The sequence below is a fragment of the Amborella trichopoda genome, chromosome 13 (assembly GCF_054954075.1).
Source record: "Amborella trichopoda isolate Santa Cruz 75 chromosome 13, AtrichopodaSantaCruz75HAP2 v2.0, whole genome shotgun sequence".
In the NCBI taxonomy this organism is placed as follows: Eukaryota; Viridiplantae; Streptophyta; class Magnoliopsida; order Amborellales; family Amborellaceae; genus Amborella; species Amborella trichopoda.
The window spans coordinates 42,157,411-42,180,044 of NC_142348.1; the positions used below are offsets into that span (position 1 = coordinate 42,157,411).

General features: G+C 34.1%; 1 long non-coding RNA gene across 2 annotated transcripts; it reads right to left on the reverse strand.

Annotated features, from left to right (window-relative positions):
• Positions 1-12,264: 12,264 nt before the first annotated feature.
• Positions 12,265-18,958, reverse strand: LOC148779238 (uncharacterized). Of its 2 annotated transcripts, XR_016047255.1 has the most exons (3): positions 18,794-18,958; positions 17,506-17,588; positions 12,265-12,811 (listed from the first exon to the last, which is right to left on the reverse strand). It is a non-coding gene; the product is annotated as an uncharacterized LOC148779238 (long non-coding RNA). The 2 variants fall into 2 exon arrangements; XR_016047254.1 differs by lacking the exon at positions 12,265-12,811 and having other exon boundaries at positions 17,210-17,588; positions 18,794-18,954.
• Positions 18,959-22,634: the final 3,676 nt, after the last annotated feature.

A 22,634-nucleotide genomic window follows, 5' to 3' on the forward strand; every position in this document is an offset into this window, starting at 1 on the left:
CTTTTAAGTTTTGATCATTTCTATCACATTGTTAAGCTTTATAACATGATCTTTTTCGCCAATAGCCTTTTGAACCTCATTACTCCACCACCAAGTTTCTTTATTATAATTTCTTTTCCCTCTGGATTCTTATAAAACGTCATTTGTCACTTTTTTAATACAATTAGCTATCTCATTTGTCATTCCACATAACATTACCTTCGTTCTCAGAATTCCATTTTTACTCTTTTACCAATTTACTAAATAATTTTATTTTCGCCCTTTTTAAATTCTACCGCTATTTCTTGGACACTTATTGATTTCACTTTTCTTGTATCTCTTTATGCAAGTATCCATCAGCATGAGCCAAAACTTACAACCTTTACATGATGATCGATCTGCCTTCTTAACTAGAAAGAAGTTTATTTGGCTTTTATATGATCTACTTTTATAAGTTATTAATTGTTCATCTCGCTTTTTAGAGTACGTGTTTGCTATTGCTAGCTCGTAAGCCATAACAAAATCTAAAATAGCATCACTCATCTCATTTCTTTCCCCCAAACCATACCTTCCATGTACCCTATCATATCATCTACTATCTTTTGTTTTATGACTATTTTAGTCCCATCTTAAAAAAACCCTCTCTTCATTTAGTATTCCTTAGACTAGTCCATCCATGTCCTCCCATAATCATTTCTTAATTCTCTTCGTTAGGCCTACCTGTGGCGCATAAGCATTAATTACATTAGTTATCTCCTCCTCTAACATAAGGTTAATTAATAGGAGCCTAATACTTACTCTCTTAATATCCAGTCCTTTATCCTTTACATCTTTATCTACTATTATGCCTATGTCATATCTATTATTGTCCTTTTGCAATATACCAATGATTATATCCATCGAATTCTTTAGCTTTATCTCCTTTCCCTTAGTTTCTTGTAGGCATGCCATGTTACCTCTCCTTTCTCTCATTTTATCCACTAACTCCATACTCTTACCTATTATATTTCCTACATTCCATCGCTAGAATAGATTCTATTCTCTTGGTTTGGCCTATCGTCCAAAATGGTAGGGAACCCCTGCAGTGTTTAAAAAAGTAAACCACTCAGCGCTTAGGCGGTCTGGAAGGCCTGGGCGCATCGCTTAGGCGGCCAAACTGGGCAGCCGACCTTGGGCGGCCGCCCAGGGCCTGCGTCCCACCCAAGGGCAAAATTTTTTTTTTTTTAAGTTGTATTGATTTTTTTTGAAATATAAAGGGTTTGAAGGATGGGTTTTAGGTTCATTTCAAACCTAAACCCACAAGAACCCATTTTAGAGAGAAAGAAACCTCAAGAAAACTAATTTTTGTGACTTTCATTGCATCAAAGTGTTTCTCAAAGTTACGAAAAACGGATCCAAACATCACCCAGGTAGATTTGATTTAGTTTTGGAGATTTATAATCTTATTAGAGGGTGTTTTTTATTATTTTAGCACTAGAAAACATTTTCGAGATGGGAGTTTGGAGTTCAAGCAATCAAAGTAAGTGCAAAAATTTATTTTTTAGATTGTTTGTTTTATTTTGAGATGTCTTCTTCAGGATCTAGTCGAAGTGGAGATCCGTGTTGGAAATATGGATATAACCCGAATCCAAATGACAAAAACTGGTTTAAGAAGCATATTGCTGGTATTAAGGGGGATGTTGCCCATTGTAAAAATATTCTTGAAGCTATCAGAGAGGAGATTGAGTAATCTATGAGTTTTGTAAAACAAAAATTGGAACAAAATCCTTGTCATTTGAATAGATCTATTTCTGCTACTTTTAAAAGAAGTGATTCGGGTTGGAAGTATCGTTATAACCCAAAACCAAACGATAAAAATTGTATAAGGTGTAATTTTTGTGAAAAAGATACCAATGGGGGTATTAACCGATTCAAGAAACTCCTTGCTGGTATTAAAAGGAATGTTGCTTCTTGTAAAAAGGTTCTTGAAGCTGTTCGAGATGAGATTAGACACTTCTAAATTTAAAAAAACAAGAAAATGATGAAAATGAGCCTTGTTCTACAAAAATATCTTTTCCAGGTTCTTCTAGAAGTGGTGATCCGAGTTGGAAGTATGGTTGTAACCCGAATTCGAATGACAAAAATCGTATTAAATGTAATTATTGTGGAAATGATACTAATGAGGGCATTTACCGGTTTAAAAAACACCTTGCCGGTATTAAGGGAGATATAGCCCCGTGTAAAAATTTTCTTGAGTCTATCAAGGAGGAAATTATACAATATTTGAGTACAGGGAAGCACAAAAAGATAAAAAAAGGTAGAGCAGCCAAGACTCCTAAGGCCTCATCTACCCATTACTAGTAAGAGGGAGGTAGAAGAAGAGGAGGAAGAGGCAGATTCAGAAGAAATAGAGGAGGACGAACGTTATATTGAAGAGAGAGATGACTTTGATGATGATGGTTTTGATTCTGATGCATATGATGAAGCTGATCCTATTCCTTCTGATAATGATGACTGAAGACTCTTGGTGTTGAGTGTTGACTGTTGTGTTGAGTGTTGACTATTGTGTCTGTATATTTTTTTAATTTCTATATATTTTCTATTTCTTATTTTTAGTTTCTAGTTCTACTATCTAACTTATACGTGTAGAGTCTACAGTGTATCAAACTATCAGTGTAGTGTATGCTTGTATGGTTTTACTGTTTTAGCATTGTATGAAAAATATGGATTATGGTTTTATGGATTATCAAACTACTGGGATTATGGTCTTAGTTTTTTTTTTTTTTCAATTGGGCCGCCCAGGTTTTGGGCACCCACCTAGGCGCTGGGCGGCCTGGCCCTCCATGGCCGCCTACCGCCTAGCGCTTTTTGAAACACTGAACCCCTGCATACTTATCATTGCAATCGGTTGTCATTGCTTGCTGCTCATCATTTCTAGGGAAAGCCGTAGCTAACCCATTCTCATTTCTCACTGCATCTGGGTTTTGATGCAGCACATCGCTTACAGGGGGAACTCTAGCATGAGCTTATAACATAGGTTCAGGAGTCATGAAAAGATGTGGCAAAATTTTATGCTGGCCTACCTAACACAACCCTTCTACTTTGTCCAGACTTGGGACTGGCATGACCTGGTCGGGACTATCCATGAGTTTATTTTGGATTGCTTATCAATAAAAATTGACAAGAAATAGAGACTACAAAAATGTGGGTTTTATTTTTACTTGTTGATTTGATGCAGAGGAGTCTCATGCACCATTGGGTAATTTAGATCCTGAGATTTCAAGGGTGATTCCTTAATGCTACTTGTTGACTTAGAAGGGCCTCTTCCACTCTTTTTTTGAAGGGCACCACAGATTATTGATTGTCCTAAAAGAGGTAAACGAGGTGGCTGGAAACTTAGCAAACTTGGGCATGAGCAGGCCTGGGTTGAGGTTATGGGCCTTAAACCCACCCTTCTTTTTCCTATTACTACTTTCAATTCTTCATATCTGTTTTTCTTTGGATACATAAACCAAGAATACCCGCCCATGAGTGCATGCATGTAAGACGTTGAGGAATGATGTAGCATTTATTATCCACAAGTATCACAAAGAGAATACACATACATACACTTATACACACACACGCACATATAGTGAAATATGGTTCTATAAGCTGATTGGCCATACACACACAGAGGAAAAGGATTTGACCTACCCTAGGGGGCTCAGCTGTAGTAACTGCCCTAGTTAGAAAACCATTGTTAGTAGGGTCCTTTGGAACCCAAATTTTGTGGATGTTCCCTGCTCATCATTGCATCCAAGCCCAAAAATAAAATTTTGAATTTTTACCTGAAAGGCCCAAAAGAATTGTAACCCAACCCTAAACATGTGCCGTCGATTTCATGAACAGTTGGATTTGGGTTGTAAAGGACTCAAAATCAGTTTTTCCTTTCTCTTTTGAATTGTTCATCTGGTGGTGATGAGTCAATCTACAAAATTTGGGGTCAAATAGATGCATCTAGGGCCTCGATCTAAGATCATTTTTTCCTTTCCTGAAAATGGACAGGCCATATTCACTGCATTTTCTCTCCTCAAAAAAAAGAAAAATCGTTTTCTACGGTATTTTTTCAAGTTTTATTCACGATCTTGTTTGATGGATCCAAGAGAGTGTGTGTACAAAATTTGGGCTCTAGCAAATGTCTCTAAGACCCTTAAAAATGATGTAGGGCAGACACAACGGCAGTTTGCCCAGGGGCAGATCAAATCTACACACACCCCCCCCCTTCCCCCCTCACACACACACAGACACACATGTCGAGATGAAAGCTTCCCTACCACATATATATTTGAGCCGCATTCATTTATCTGTTTGCTTTTTATTATTCCCTCATGGTATGGTATGTACATACACCCTATTATCAGCCTTCTCTGTAATGATAGTAACCTTGGCACATGGGTGTTGTTTCCTCTCCTAAAAGAAGTTTTGCCTTTTGATTCTATATTTGTCTCTGACCTTCTTTCTCCCACTCACATGTCGTCTATTCAAATCACGTGTATCATTTTCTATTGAGTCTCATTTTCATGGAGCATGTGTATACTGGTCTACTTTTTATTTACTTGTGCTTAAATAATTTTCATGATAAGATTATTCATAATTCCTTTATTACTTCATGTGAATTGGAAGAGCTAAAAAAGTGACTGAATGCCATGGTCCAACTAGTTCAGCCTAAACCATATGCACATTTGAGATCTATGCCGCACGATTTGCCAATATAAATTTGCTTTGTGTCAGTAGAAAAGATGTGTTGGACTTGCTTGAGTAATCTTTCCAGGGCCAAGCTGAGGTACTTTGGCAAGTTTCATGTTATCTTGTTGGGTTATCAAACGAATGTACTTTGTAATGTGATTAGACTTTACTGTTTTGCAAAGAACATTTGGTGATCCATAGCAATCAATCTCTTTGAATTAGTTTGTTATATATTGTTTAGTTCCGTAGAAATTTACAATGAGTAGTTTCTTCATTACAACAAATGGAAGGCACAATAAAGTACTTGAAAATCTCATCATGTATTACGTTTACTGTATTGATACCAACATAAAACTTGTGTCTAACATGAAAAAGTTGTATCCATGATCTTCTTGTCATGTAGAAGCAAGACCATGAATCATCACACACTATGGATGATTAAATACATACAGAGGAATCCATCCAAAATTTAAGATTTCCAGGTCTAGGTTTTTTTTCTTAAAGTGCCTTAATAAACAAGCGGATTCTTTTAGGTGTTTTTTACCAGAGACTGAGAAGTTAAGGGTTCTAACCAGTTATAAAGGCCTTACTGGCGTTGAACTGTGAAAGTTGTTGATCTAGTCTAACCAGGTTAGACTGCCAATCCTGTCTGTTGGATTGCCTAATGGAGAAAAAAAGAAAAAAAAAAGAATGATAGAGAAATATTTGTCGGGTTCAACTAGTCCATTCAGCAAGTTCTAACAGTTCTGTTGCTTCAGTTTATGCCAACTCTGACCATTTCAACACTATTCTCACGAATTTCTTCTCTTTTTTCGATGAGTAACAGAATTCTGACCAGTTTGACCTGGGATAGTGTTCTTTTTTTGTTCAAGGATTTATCTGACACATATAGGTTAGTTCTGGTCCATGTTAATGAAGATTGAACTGCCTTGCCCATGTTTGCTTTGTGGCACTTATTTCAACATACATATTTTCTCAGTCCAATAGAATTTTCTATTTAAGGACCTATGCTGATATTTGAAGATTAGAAGCTCTTCCAATCACATGTAAACGCAGATGAATAACCAATGGGTCACCACATGAGGCCTTCTATGAAGGAGTTGGTAAGTGTGTGGGAATTAGATCAAGAAGCATGCACGATTCTAACTCAGCACATTAAATTTATGCTCTAGGATGATATTTTAGGACAAATTGCCTCAAGCAATGACGGATAATGATTCTAACTCGGCACATTAAATTTATGCTCTTGGGTGATATTCTAGGATAAATTGCCTCAAGCAATGATGAACACAATTTCCCAATTGCTGTTCTGATGAATTCAAACAAGCGGTCAAATTACTTTCCTCGTGAATGAGTAATGCACTTCTGACAAATTAAGGGCATGTGCAACGCCAAGCCAAAGAAAATTTACCAATTGCAAAAGGCACGAAAAAGTTTGTTCTTGTATTTGTGTATATTTTTTTGTTCCATGATGTGATGTCCATGTTGACTTTTGTTCATTATAGAATTTGGAAATAGATTGCATTGGACTCTAAGGTTCCAACTTTTGGTCTGTGACCCTCATGTATTGAAATTCAATGACATGAACTGGACTATTATACATTCTGCTAACGGATCTATCATTAACAACCATTACATTTATGTCATTAATTTCCTGTAAATTCTATTAGAATAATTATTCGACTAATGTATCTGTGGGTAATTGATCTCGACAGAGATTTAGTAAAGGCAGTGTTTCATGCGGTGCACTCGTGTGCTTTCCCTCCTTTTCGCCTGATTTTGGACTTGAAACACATCCTAAATCTTTGCAAATCCATTTCCGCCTGACATTCTTGAATTTTGAGCTCCCAAAATCATGTAGATTTGATGATTATTGAAGAGTTGAAATGAATGGTCCAAAGAAAAGTGAATGGGATGGACTAGTTTTAGGACTTAAAATTCATTTTCCTTTTCAGATTCATGATCAGGAAGGTCATGATGATAGAGATCTGTCAGGTGTTGGGTTGTTAATCATCTCCAAGATGGATTTTGGAAGGGTGTCAACATGAGTCTGTGGACGCACCGTAACCTCACTTTTCAGTTAGTAAGTTGAAGCTCTGTTGGCGAGCTTTGTGCAGAAGATGAACAATGATGAAAAAAATATGATATACTACACCTGATTAACCAACAGTAATTGCACTTTCAATTGCTTTCAAGGTAGATGAACAGCATTGGTTAGTTATTCAGATGTCTTTGTAATCCAGTCATTGAATCTTGGTGAAGATATTAATATTGTTGCTTAGGCTGTCTTTAAGTTGCACTTTATGGGGTGTCCACTCATGGATTGTCTTTCTATACGATTTTGTAATGTGTGCTTCTATTCTTGAGCTGTGATTTTTGGTGTAGAGATTTTATTCTTTTCAACAGATCGGAATGTGGATCTACATTGTTTTATGCCAGTGAAATCTTTGCAGGATTTTCTTTGCAAGTATTCTTTAATTCATGTTTAGATTGGTTGAAGCTCTTCTTATTATTGGATTTTCTTTGAAATATTGCATGTTGCTGTAGAGCTACCATTTTGTTTGAGTGCACGCTCAGCTCAAAAGAATGTTGTCAATGTTTTGAGAGTCAAATTCATTTTGAGAAATGTCAGATTCCTTTTGTCTATGGGGTAAAAGGCATACTTAGGATGTGTTTGTCCCAGCTGAAATGTATTACTACTGTTTCAATAAACTTTCAAGGTAAACAGAAATTTCAAATATTGGATTCAATTATCTAAAATTTCTTCAGAGAAAAGCTGAATCATGAGAACCATAAAGAGTGGTTGGTGTATGAAATTGTAATTCGTGAGTTGTTAGGTGCTGAAAGGGGAACTGTGTTTGTTGTTGGGAAGAGAAAATTGAGAAGACCTTGTAAGTGACAGACATACTATCATGAATGACAGCGATTGTGAAATTACGAATTAGGTAGGAGTTGCCTGATTAATTATCAAAGATCAATCATTGAGCTTGTCCTCGTCTTAGTTCATTCTACCCATTGGTGCTCACTTTCCTATACTTGAGTCATACTTCTGGTTATTCTAAGTTAATTCTCTTTCTCTAATGCATAGGTTTCTTTACCTCTTGAATTATAGGACAAAAGGATTCATGGGTAAACTGAAGTTCCTAATCTGGTGGTGCAAGTGCTTTCTTGCATTTGTTGATGAATTTTTGAGGTATAATTTGTGTTCTGAAAAGAAAGCCTCTGTGTAATGTAATGCAATTGCAATTGTTTCAAAGAGCAGGCACTCAGCTGAAACTAAGAGGTCAAGGTGTTATTAGAGGAGTCAAATGTTTAGTTCAATGATGTTTGAGAAAGGGGTTACGGTTTGATGAGAGGAATGGAGCAAGAATTCACCTCGCAGTTCAACAGTGTTTGCAACACCTGGATCATTGACCACACATAATACCCAATTTTTCTCCATTTTGTTTTGGTTTTATATAGGCCACGCCAAAGTTCTTTAAATTGTACTTGGATAGAAGATAAAAGAGAGGTTGAGGATTCTCCATTGAGCCATGAAGAAACCTCCAGCTCGTTTGTTTTCTTTTGCTTGAATCATTGGTGTTGAGAGTTTTGTTTTTTGAAAATAGTGTAAATTGTTGAGATTCTTTAGTAAAAAGAAATGTATAGAGTGAGACCATTTACTTTAAATACAAGGAGGTCACAATCATCATTTGTCGTTAGATTTGAAATCGGGTGGTTGACGATGTGTCATTGTTTAGGCAGGAAGTCTAAAACAATTTTTTTTTTATTGGATTTCACATCCAATAGTTAAAAATGATTGTGACCTCTTTATTTAAAAAATAAATAGTCTTATAGTAAACAATTCTAATAAAAATAGAGACAAAATTGATTGCAGGCTTTGTTCTTTGAAAATAGTGTGCGATTGAAGAGCAGTTGCCGTCAGTTTTGCGCACCAACGTTACGTTTTTAAAGTATGTCGACAAGTCTTTTCCTTTATTATTGTTCCTTTATTATTGATCACCTTTAGGTAAAACCTTATTATTGCTGGTGACAGATGGAGAGTGGATGCTCTTTTTATGATTAATTTGAGGGTTTTAATTTTATAATTTGAGATGATTAATTTGAGGGTTTTAATTTTATAATTTGAGATGATTAATTTGAGGGTTTTAATTTTATAATTTTTTTTGGGCACAGCCCTCCATTTCTCTTGTCTAGAGAGTTGGTTTTTTTGGGCATGTGCATTTGTTTGGGTAATCTAATCCCCGGGCACGTGCATATGTTTGGGTAATCTAATCCCCGGGCATGTGCATTTGTTTGGGTAATCTAATCCCTATAGGGATGATGCTTACTCCTTTTTGAAATTGGTGAGAATGGAAGCTTAGACTTTAGTTGGGGTACAAGTGCTGCTACTGTCATGATCTCTACCTCATTCTTTGTTTAAGAATGACTTTTGAAGATAAATACTTTATATATTTTAGAAAGGATAATTTTGTTTTTTTTTTTTAATTATGCCAAAATTTAATTTCAAATTTAGAAATATTTCTTTGACTTTTTGAATGATGCTTGGATCTTTAAAGCAATTTGAAATTACAAATATGCTATTTTATCAATTTTGTTTTTACAAATATGCTATTCTCGAAATTTTTAAAGAAGTTATTGTCAATATGATTGACATTTTATTGTTGAAAAATTAGCAGTAGAAAATTCTAAGTTCATCATTAGTATTATGTATTTTAAGGATGGAAAATGTTTCTATGTGACCCCAACAACATATAAGTTATATGTGATCCCACTTCTTAGTAGTTCAATTTGAATCGAATGGCTACAATTGTCATACCATAATATCATGCCAGATATTGTTTTATGTTTTATTTTTTTTCTACAAAACATTTTTTGATGAAATTTTGCGCGTCCCATCATAAAATTAAGGCGAACTTGGAAAAAATAGAAAACATGTATTTTCTAACAAATTTGTGTATAAAAATAGAAAACATGTAAAAATTTGTGTCAAACAAATGTCTCTAACATGGTTTTTTAAGATGGTTGCATTATACTACTATACAACCATCGCATGAAAACATTCCCCAATAACTTTTATATCGGTGTGATTTATATAAGGTGACAATTTTAGTTGTATAAATAAGCTTATGATGTTTTATAGATTTCATTTTAATTGGATATAGATTCATCGCATCTTTTAATGCAGCATTAAAAAAGAACCCACCTTTTGAGATAAGTAAAATCCGCAACGTCTAAATAAAACAGATGGCATAAATTATTGGAAAATTTTTATATAGAGCCGAGGTTCTAAACAATCAACTAAGAGTCTACCTCAAAAATTTCACTAGAAGAGGTTGTTTTGATGCTCAAATATTCTCAAATTGATCATTTCGACATCAAGATGAATGGACACGAGAGAAAAATGGATTTCAAGTTTTGAAAATAATGTATTTTGTAACGTATTTTTGGACCGTCAATTTTTAAAATTTTCAAGTTCTTAAAGATCTTTCGATCTACACTATTTTTTAAGCTTTTAAATTTTATAAATAAAAATAAAAATACATTTTAAAGCTATCACAAAGATTTCTGGAATTGAAACCACATTTCTCAAAACTATTTGAAGGCATGCTCTAATTTGATTGTACATAGCAGGCTATATACAAACCGCACCCTAACTTATCAAAACATAAACTTTATATAAACTTTTTCTCTTTTATAATGTTTCTTAGCCATTTTACCATGTGGTCTCGTACTTGGAGCAACCTATAAAGATGGGCAACAAAACCCATAACGTGCCTTTGGCAGAGGGCTATTGTCTAAGTAATTTTGATAAAAAAAAAGTCACATCCGAACACTCAATTAACAAACAAAAAATCAAACAGAAAAGAATTTTTGTTGATAGGTTATAGGATCCCTTATTATTTTGGGGGGATTTAGGACCTAAAACATATCACAAGTCATTGTCATTTCGTTTTTAGATTCATGCATTTGGAGCTCCAAAAACAATAGTATCTAGTGATATTTGAATAATCAAAATGAATGGTACAAACCAGATCATTTTTAAGACTCAAAAACTCATTTCTTTTAGATTCTTAACGGTAGCGGTCTAGATGATAAAACATGTAAAAACATTTTATCCAAAATCTATCTCCAAGATGGATTTTATGGGGGTGGACTCATGGTAACAGTTGCATCCCTAAACACACCAAAATCCATCTAAAATAAAAGGAAGAGGTCTGTATAAGGTTGTGGCTCTAAACAATCGAAGTCAGACGCATCTTCAAATAGTGTCAAAAGATGTCATTTTAGTATCGAAAATCTTTACAATGGCCTGATAATTCATTCTCATCTCTAACTATGAAATTTAAATCTTAAAAAATAGTGTAGATCAAGCAGATCTGTGAACACTTGAAAAATTAAAAATTGACGGTCTAGATAATGCATTACAAGATGGACTATTTTCAAGACTGGAAGTCCATTTTTTTTCCGTCCATGTATTTCAAGGTCGAGATGATTGGATTTGAGGGTTTTTCACATCAAAACAATTTCTTCTAGTGAGTTTTTGAGATACACTTTAATTTGATTGTTTAGGGCCTCACTTTATCCAAAATAAAATCCATAAATCATTAATTTCTAATTACATGACTAGAAACACGTTTAGAAAACAATATAACCATGATGGGGCTAAAAATGTATAATATCAACAGGTAATCATCGAACAAAACCTGATAAGCAGCCTTAAGTAAGTCAAACCCTCAATTTAGGATCTTGTATTAATGTTCAGGAGATGAGACTTTAGTTTAAAACGAAATCCTATCTTTCAGTAAATCAAGTAAAATTCGTTTCCAATGAAATCTAAATCTAGATTATAACCTAGAGATAAGAGGGCATAAAATACCCTTAAATATATACCAGAAAGATCCTTATAGTTATAGAGAAAAGAGAGAAGAAGATATCAAGGAATTGGAGAAAATGAAAATACTGAAGAGGAGAAAGACAGGATATTAAGGAGAGAGAGAGAGATAAGGGAAAAGAAGGATTAAGGAAAGAAAAGAGAAAAAGGGCAGATGAGATGAATCAAAGAGTATAAGGAATCAGTCTTACATCAATTTCCAAAATCCCCTTTCCTTCCTGTGTTAGTGCTAGGATCGACCATAAAGAATGAAAAATTGCTTCCATAACTCTCTCGCTCTACCAACTTATCCCTTCAAAAGTACAACCGATCCTTTCTTTCCAAATTTCCCATACCACTACACCTCTCAAAATCTACCAAATTGCTTTTCCCACTTTAGCTAAGTGCGGCATTGCCAGTCCATAGATCACCCCTAACATATCTTGAGGCATGGTAAAAAATAAAACCCAAGAATAAGGAACAGGTAGCCCCAAACTCAAGAAGCAAAAGAACAATGAAGAAGCAAATGAGAGACATATTCTGTATCCTCCTTACATAACAAACATACATTACGCAAAATCTTACCCCTCTTAACCAGATTGTCGATAGTAAGAATTTTGTTTCAAGAGACTAACCATAGGAAAAACTGATTTTTGTGTAGGATTTTAGACACTCGAGACAAAAACCAGTGCCACCTGTCATGAAATAAAAATCAGTAATAAGATTTTATTGAGCAAATCCCATCGGCCTCCAAAACCCAAACTAAATTATCTTCCTTGATAAGATGTAGAGAGCACATAACCGGTCATAATCATATTTCCATTAATTTTCTCTGTTTGTGCTTCAAGTCAAAGACATAAAGGTGTGAGGTTGGTGCACAACTAAGGCAAAGAATATGTAAATTTATTACTATGTAAGTGGGGTCTGCATGCAGCTATCCACCATGAGACCTCATCAATTGATAGTGAAGATCAATTCAGTCCACCAGCTAAACTGTGCCTCATTTTCGCCGTCCATTGATAGTGCAGACGGCGGATGGATGATTTGTGTACCCCACAACTATGCGCGATACTGTCGCTTGTCGGAGCTACATGTATGGCTTCCACATGGCCTGAGTTTCGCTGTCTCAGTATCAGTCGTGTAAGGGACACCTCCAATCTCCATGAGCGATTTCAACCTAATTTTTTATTCAGCTTTTCTCCTCTGTGTAAGGATTGTCCGCATTCATCGAGAGAGAGAGTGGACACCGTTCTAGAAAGAGAAAACGATGGTCTAAATTCATTATTGATGGAAGAAGATGGAGAGTGTGCGTGCCTGTTGTTACACTGCCTCTCTTCAGCGGGTGGGGACACAGAGACAGATGGAGAGAGTGTGACATTTTTTCTTTTTGAAAATAAGGAGACAGGGCCTTGCATGGTCCCTCAATTCCCAATCAATTAATTGAAATCAAATTAATGGAGTTACTCAGCCCAACCAATTGGCAATTGATTTGACTTATTTTCCAATTAAACCAGAAGGTACTATATTTTCGTTTCTCAAATCGGTTTGGGCAAAAAAAAAAAAAGCGACTCCAAAAACCAATGGACGGCATATTCTTTACTAATTTACTTTAAGATTTAAAGCCAATGATTCGCATAAAATTGTTTCATGTGGGCTGGACTGCATTTCTACACATGCGATCTAGAAAGTGTATGGATAAAAGTAGGTGTACATGTAAACATGATGGAAACTAATGATCCAAATGTTTGTTATCGTTAGTTTTAAAATTTTTTTTATCTTTTCGTATTCATGATCTCCATGTTAGATATCACATGTTCTCAAAAATTAAGTACTAAAATCCATCTCAAAAATAGATCTATTAAGAGGCTCGCATTTCTGCATATGCGGTCTTGGCCGCATCTAAACCGGGTTCATGATTCACATTGTAAGAATTGTTTCTTCAACAATTATTGTCTCGCTTATTTTCTCTCCAATCAATATCTACCGTGTTTAAAAAATCGGTGATCCGGATTGAAACCGACTGATTTGAATCAAGAATTAGTCCGGTTAATCCAGACCCTATAAAATATCGGAATCAGTCGATTCCCCCATTAATCAACCGGTTCCGGTTGGTCTATAGTAGTTCTCTAACATAACTGACTGGTTTTGTCAAAGAACCAGTATGAAATAGCTCCACATTATTTTTATTTTCTTATTTTTTAAATCATTGAACCGGCCGGTTCTCCAATAGACCCAACCCCACTTAATTTTTTGTTATATTAGTGATCTACCAAATCAGCTCGAAAATTAAAAGGGACAATTAAGGTTGCCGATCCATTTTTTAAAACCTTGGCCTTTATTATTTGCGTCTTGGCTTCTTATGAGCGAAAATATAAGGGCCTTTGGGGCAAATTTGGATTCCAAAAGAATTTCTTCATCACACGCTATTTCTCCATCCAATTCAAAGAAGTAAATACATAAAAATAAAGTAGAATAATTTTTTTTTAATACAAGTAGGTCTCTGTCCCTTTTAACGTCGTGTAGGAATTCAGATGACTAGAAGTGTGCCATTGACTGAGCTCAATGTTCATGAAATTTCTTGAAACTTTATGGTCCATAAGATTTCATATCTAATTGTAGAGGTTACTCGCACATTCGTGTACGGAAAGTAATTAGAGTAGTGTTTGCAAACTCGGCCCGTCGAACTTAGAACTTGCCGGTAAAACCAGAATTGGGTACTAGCTGATCCGGTTTTGGTGTTATGTTTGGGTATTTTAAAAAACTATTCAAAAAAAAAATATAAAATTTTAAAAAATAATTGATTTGTTTGTAATGTGTTTTTTAATGATTTTTATCATTTTGGAAAATATTGGAAAGTGTTTTGAGCATGAATACTTATTTTTACATTTTTCCTATTGTTTTTTAAAAAAATTCAAAAATACTTCTTGGCACAAATCGATTTTTTAAAATCCATTTTTTTCCACTACTTATCAGTTTCATTTGGACGTGTTTTGTTTAATCATACCTTAAATATAATTTTTACTTTTTTTATACATTTTATTGTTTAATACTTTTCGATCGGTAGGGACTTGTCTGGTTGAACCAGCTGATTTATCAATTATTCAGACCCACCCTTGGTTGGTTTTTGAAGCTGGTTCGATTTTTCGAACACTGCCTTTCAGTATGAATAGCAATACTAATTTACATCCTTTATACAAAAATATTGGGTAAAATATAAAATACATTTTGTCCTTTTTAATGTATTTTGGAAAAGTATACAAACATACTGTTAACATTTAGTACAAGTATATTATAGTTACTATTGTCCATTAGACTTTAAATTGGTTGTTTGTGAGTGTGTCTTTGATTAGACTCAAAGTCCAAAGAAAGAAAGAAAGAAAAAAAACATACCACTTTTTAGGAAAGGGGTTGGGGTGGTAGCATCTCCATATCATGGTAAACATTTGTATCGTTGACACCCCCAATTAACACCTTCAAAGAAAAAAAAAATTTCAAAGAAATTTTTTTTGAACTTCGTGACACACGTCAAACCATCTAATTTGATATCTAATGGCTAGAAATAATTGTGACATCCTTGTAATAAAGATGAATGGTCTCATTATATACAAGGGTGTGGTTTCTATAAGGTTGCAACCTTAAACAATCCAATTAAGTTGCACCTCCGAATTTTATTATAACATGTAATTTTGGTGTGAAAATTCTTAGGATTATCTAAAAATCTAATTTCATATCTAATTATAAAATTTTAAACTCCAAAAATGGTTAAAATCAAGTAGATCTCTAAATATATGAAAATCTTGAAAATGGATGGTTTAGATAATATGTTGCAAGATATAGTATTTTTAGGACTAACAATCTTGAAAATTAGAGGGTTTTTTAACGTTAAAAAAAAAATTGATGGATTTTTGAGATGCACCTTTATTTTTACATTTTTAGGTTGCAACCTTATATAAACTTTTTCCTATATATACTCCTATATATTTTTAGGGAGATGTGACTTTTCTACTTCTACTTGGAGCATCTTAGGAATAGAGTGCATCCTTGAGGAATTGGAATCCAAAAAACCTACCCAAAAAAACATAAAAAAAAACTTGAAAGAAAAACCCTTAGAACATTTAGTTTCGACCTCTATTTCCGTCTTTAGATGCACAAAACATACTTTAAGTCTAATATATAGCATAAATTTCGTGGATTATTGTCGATTAAATAATAAATATTATCATTATCATCTAAGTTTCATCCCAACTATTTGAGATCACTTGTGGAATCATGTTATACTATTTCTTTTGAGCCTTGCCTTTTACTCTTTTAAAACATACCACTCAAACCAAATACCCTGTCTTAAAAGAATTTTTTTTTCAAATTTGCCACTCAAAACGTAGGTTGCATGTTATAGAACTGATTTATTTTAGATTGAAGTGTTAGGGTTTTGTTTGGAAAGTCTATTTTCATTAAGTTAGATTTGGAGAGATTCAAGTATAGTCCAATAAAAAAGGATCACGTAGCTTCTAGTCTACTTGATTTGACCACCCAAAATATATGAGGATACACTACATTGCGCATCTAAATTAGGCCGCCAAACATTTTGATTATGAACCTAGTCTAAAGATATGGGGAGATTTTGCTTTAGGAGATTTATTCTGATTCTTCTAGTATGGTTAAAGATTAGAATCCTTTTAACAACAGTGGAACTCTCTAGGCGTTTGTTTTAATTCCAATGAACTACACAACGGAAAGTATATAATCAGACCATTTACTTTTGATACAAGATAGTCACAATAAATCTTGACCATTGAATATGAAATACCAAGCTCAAAGTTCAAAAAAATTTTCTCGAACTTTTTGACACACCCAAGCTATCAGATTTCACATCGAACGGTTGTAAATAATTGTGACCTCCTTATTCCAAAGGTAACTGGTCTCATTATATACAATCCCTTATCTTCCACCACTTTTTTTTTAGCGAAAAATCTCCAACATTGCTCATAATTCAAATGGATTGTGAAATACTCCATTCATGTAGTGTTTCATAACCCAAATTGGTGGGGTGCATGATTCACTCCTTGTTGGATTGCTAGATCAACATTCTGAATCAGTTTGGGTCGATCCAAATATGTGATCTAGAAAATGTTTAAAATAAATACAATAAAATAAACATTAAATAGGTGTTATAGGGTGGGAATTTAGGGAATCTAAAAAAACAATAACAGTAGATAAGCTTTAAAGAAAATATAAAAGTTTATATAGAGCCGAGGCTCTAAACAATCAAATTCGAGCCTATCTCAAAAATTTCACTAGAAGATATTGTTTTGATGCCCAAATATCCTCAAATTCATCACCTCGATATCAAAGTGCATGGACATAATAAAAAAATGGATTTCAAGTTTTGGAAATAGTGTATTTTGTAATGCACTTTTGGACTGTCAAATTTCAAGATTTTCAAGTTTTCATAGATCTCTCGATCTACATTATTTTTGAAGCTTTAAACTTTATAAATAAAGGTGAAAATATATTTTAAGGCTATCAAAAAGATTTTTGGTATTGAAATCATATTTCTTGATACTAGTTGAATGTAGGCTCTAATTTGATTGTTTAGAGCTTAGGCTCTATACAAACCGCACCCTAAAAAAAAACATAGAAAATGAGAGATTTTAGGAAGAATTTAATTGGGACCCATACTATTTAGTCCCTATCGATCATCCATCCAAAGTGGCTACATCAGTTTTGTTTCACATTATGGCTTCCATTCCCACTAAGGGTGGTAATGGATCGAGTTTGGCTGCACCGAGGCTCATACCCGAATGTATTTGGGTCCAGGTTTTGGACCCGGATCCGACCCGTCATGTCACACCCCAAGAATTTACAGTACTGTTATTCCTGAGATGTGACAGACAAAACATATATACATCTATTGATAGGACAAATTTACAGTGGCGAGGTCTTACATAGTAAGTAAAGAAAGCTAGCACAACAACAGTATCTTCCAAGGTTGATCTTGACTAGCACTCAAAATGAATCCGTAGTTATCCTGAAAAAATGTTTACCATAGTTTGATGAGTTTGGCTACTCAGTAAGTGATCATCATAATCCTAAAAATAATCATGATTGAAAGATATCAATATTTTTCAAAATGAGATCTATTAATAGAAATGCATCAACAATTTCACTTTCAATAATTGCATAATTAAGTATAATCTGAGTAATTGAAATGCTTATAACACTTTTAACGACAGTACATAATTCAAAGGATTTCACAAAATACCCTACTGGCGTCCCAAGTAGGTCACATATATACCCCATCAGCGTCCTGATGGGTCCACTTAATCCCTATCGGCGTCCCAAATAGGTCCACTTAATCCCTGCAGGTCCACTTATACCTCACCGGCGTACCGGATGAGTCCACTTAAACCCTACCGGCGTCCCAGATAGGTCCACTTATATCTCACCGGCGAACCGGATGAGTCCACTTGCATACTTAAATTATTTCTAAATCTCTTTAAACATTCGAAAGCAGCAATATCATGTACTCAACATATCACTGAAACCATTAATATGAATTTCACTTAAACCATTAATAACAGTCACTCTCTATAACATTTCAAAAATAACCAATCAAATATTTTGGGCTCAAAGTTAGAAAGGTAGCAGTTTGTAAAGGCATTCTAGCATAATTGCCAATTTAATATGTATAGAAAAACTCTTATAAAAATTCAAGAATACGGAATTATCACAATTTATGGAATATCAATTCACAAATAAACATTTCACAATAATACTATAATCAATTGAAAAAATGTCAATTTTTAAATAATAAGGCAGTCATTTGCACATGAATTTTACAATGTCTAAATATTCAAAACAGTAGAAAGAAATATCACAATTTTACTAAAAGCAGAAATATCACATTTATTTCTAACAATAAACAAGAAAAATAAATAAATTTAATTTTCTAATTTACAGCATTCAAAATTTCTAACATAGATAAAATATCACAATTTTTATCAAAAAGATTATTTTTCAAGATAATGAGGTCACGTGCGCATAAAATTTATCGCGCCTAAAATTCATGATAATAAGCAGAAATAATTATTTCATTTTATTTTTAAAAAGAATGGATTATTTTTCGAGAGAATAAGGTCACTTACACATAAAACTGATAAAATAAAGACCCTAGACGGAAATATCACTATTTATTAAAAATAGACAATTTTTCAGGAAGACGATGTCACTTACCCACAATTATTTGAGAGGGAGCTTCCGATAAAAATTTTCGGTTCGAGAGAGAAGTTCACTGTGTTTCAACCAGAGAGAGATCTCAAAGTTTTGTTTTAGGGTGGGAGTGCTCACATCCCCTATTTAAATTCTTATAACGTATTATTATATTATTTTCTTACGCTCTACCTCATACCTGAGGTGTCGCGTTAAAAGCAAACGTTTATCGTACGAAAACCACGTCCGCTAAAGGACGCTGCCAGCTGCAAGCAGCAAGAGGCAAAAGCGGGGAAAGGAAAAAGTAAAGGCAAGCAAATGTTAATTCAAAGCAAAAGTTTTTGAAAACAGTGATGGTCCTCAAGGACCATCATACTCAAACAGAACATCACCTATTTATAAACATATTTTCTCCTTTTTTTCTTTTTTTTTTTGAAATTTTAGGATTGTTACACGTCAGGTCCAAAAGTTGGACCCCATGCCCGCACTCGTTGGGTTCTGAGTCTGATCGGGTCCATTTCTTCCGTTTTTGTAGCCTACAATGGTGAAAAATATAGAACTGATTTTTGAGGGGTGTAGAGAGATGGAGACATTCAAGATCCAAAAAGAAAGTTATGTCTCCAAGAAATTGAGAGAGGGAGAATTGTAGAGAGGTAGGATAGCGATGGGATTTGGCCGATTGGGGAGCCAAGAGAAAACCAAAAGTATTGAAATAATTTTAGAGTTAGGGCTTTGGCCTTGGGGTAAACTAAAAATTTAGGTCTATTTACCCATTGGGTCAAATATAACAAGACCGTACCATGACCAATGACTATCTAGGCATCCTTTATTGGACCCGAACGTTATTCGTAGGTCCAAAACTTGGACCCATACCCGGACCGGTCTCAGGAATACCCCGATGAGTATGGGTCAGGTTCGGGTCTATTGCCGCCCCTAATTCCCACACCTCCAAAAACCGCTAACAACTTCAATCCCACACCTTTAAAAACCCCAACCACTTAAAATAAAGAAAAAGAAAAACGTTTTTTTCTATGAAATTACAAAAAAACAAAAAGTGACGGGTAAAAAATCACCTGTCCATCATGTATTAATTACCATACTTAGTTTTGACCCTTGGCTTGTACTTCGCATCCTATCCCACACCGAACGCACACATTACCATGGAGTGATGCTTACAACTATTTTGACAGCCTGTGAGCACGTTATCAAAAACGAAAAATAGATAAAAGCTCTCGTTTTCACGGCTGCACCAATTTGGGTAAAGGTGGAATCATGTATTTCCCATCTTTCTATTTTGTGCCCCAACCTTTTCCCTAAGACCAACTCTCGTACGAATGCACAAAGGAAAATTGTTTCTCTTCTCGCCCGCATTTTTACACATGCGGTTCAGACGTGCAAAGCATGCATCTTAGGTGAGATGCAAATAGGTGGTTTATCTAACAACAAGTGAAACTAACTATTTAAATGTTTTTTTAATATAAATATTATTTTTAATTTTTAAAATTATTTATTTTTTCATATTCATGATCTCTGTAATAGAGATTGCATGTTTTTAAAAATTAAGTTCAAAAATCCATCTGAAAAATAAATTTATTAAGGGGCTTACATTTCTACATGTATGGGCCTAGCCTACATGCTAACCGCATACATGAACAAAACAACATACTATTTCGACTATTGCTTTTTCTTTTTCTTTTTTTGCAAATTTTTAAAAACTCTATTACCCAATGAGGCTTTCTAGAAATCTAGTTGACATTGGTAAGCAGGCGATCTAGATCGACGAAACAGACTTGACTCTTTGGTATGAATTTATGAGAACTAGTCCAAAAAAAATTAAACAATAATTTTAAATTTCAAAATAAATAATAAAAAATTAAATTATGTAGGAACATGACCATTTGGGTAATTCAAATCACCCGGTTTTGACTGACTTGGCTAACTCTCTCTTAAAAGTTAGAACAGGTGAGTCTATAGGAATCAAACAGATTCCGGTTTTTTACTAGGATCCCAGTGGGTCCCCATTAATTTTTGAACTAATTAAACGATTATTGATTCAAACCGACAATTTTTTAAACACATTTTTTTGGCATTTAACCTCCGACTAAAAAAAAAGTCGAATATTAGTATATGGGTGCAGTTGGCATATGGATGCATCCGTAGCTATAGAGGTAAGGTGCACCTTCAAATTTTAGTATGATATATAAATTTGATGTGAAATGTTCTTAGGATTATCTCAAAATCTATTTTTATATCTAATTATAAAATTTTAAATTTAAAAAATGATTAAAATCAAATAGATCTATAAACATATGAAAATCTTGAAAATAGATGGTGTAGATACTAGGTTGTAAAATGTACTATTTTCTGGATTTAAAATATTTTTATTTTTCATGGTCATACATCTGGATGTCGAGATGACCAATCGAAGGGTTTTTCAATATTAAAACTACCTTTTCCCATGGATTTTTGAGATGCATCCGTAGTTCTACATTATATGGTTGCAACCTCATATAAGCTTTTTCTTTAGTATATTGAAGCTATCAATTAGAAGCCTACAGCTTCCACACATACACACAGCGCTTTTCCCAAAGGGGGATTTGCATAAAGCATTACCATAAAAAAAAAAAAAAAGGAAAATTGTTTACTAGGCAACTTTATTAAAATAAGTAAGCCTCACATCATAACTCATCGAAAAAAATTGTAATTCAGGCATTAGAAAAGTTTTACATTGATCATCTCGGCTTCAACATTATGTCTATGAAAAAAAAAAGGATTTCAAGCTTTAAAAATAATATATATTTTACAAATTGTGTGGACTATTCATTTTGACCTAAAAATAAGTGTTCAAAGATCCCTGCTCATTTTTTTAGTTTCAAATTTTACTATCGGTGTTGAAATTGATTTTAGAGCCATTTGTGGAGATTTCTATTGCTAGACCAGGATTTGAAGTGTTTTCCTAAATCTTCTAAAGTATTATAAAAACTTTATCCAAAAAATAATAATATGCCTTAATAACCTAAATTGCCGAAATATCATCACGTTTCGTTACGGCGCCTCAATGCAACTTCCACAAAGTTCAAATTTTCAGATACAGCGAAACTCCATTAAGTTTTTAGACAATTTCGGGTCCGAGTTTAAGAACGTGACGACAATATTGCGGGACCACATTCCATTGATCTGAAATTTCGCCGAATATTTGGCGACCTGGCCACTTACCTGGCGGAACATAACAATCGAATAGAACCAGAAATATAACTATCTTTTTTTTTTTTTTTTACGTAGAACCAGAAATATAGCCATCAATGGGGCTTAAATTATTCAGAAAAAAATTTCCGACGAGAGAAAAACAAGAAAAAACCTTATCAAGATTTCAATATTAGAAATGACAACAAGAATTACCACCAGGAAAAAAAACAAATAAGACTGAAGTTCGTACAAGACAGTGATTTAATAAAAGCCGGGTCGGTACAGAATTGCTTGCTTTGACCGGGGAATCAGTCATCCCGTATCGGTTTTATGAATGTATAGGAAATCCTTTGGGTCTAGAAGAGAACCGGTGATTTACTACGGTGAAAATGTTGATTCACCGATTCAAATATGTTCTTGGTTGATTCAATGTTTTTGCACATGTTTTTTCATAGGTTCACTATGAGTTAAACGGTGATCCATATCGGTTTTTGCAATGCCCGATCCTAGTCACCGATCAACCAACCCATTTTTTAAATCACTCGTATAAGATGTTAAACTCTAAACAATTACAATAAGGTATACTTTAAGATATTGTTAAAAGATGCATTTTCAGTTTTGAAACTCTTATGATGGTTTAAAAATCTATTTTTTACCCTTATTATAAAATTAAAATTTC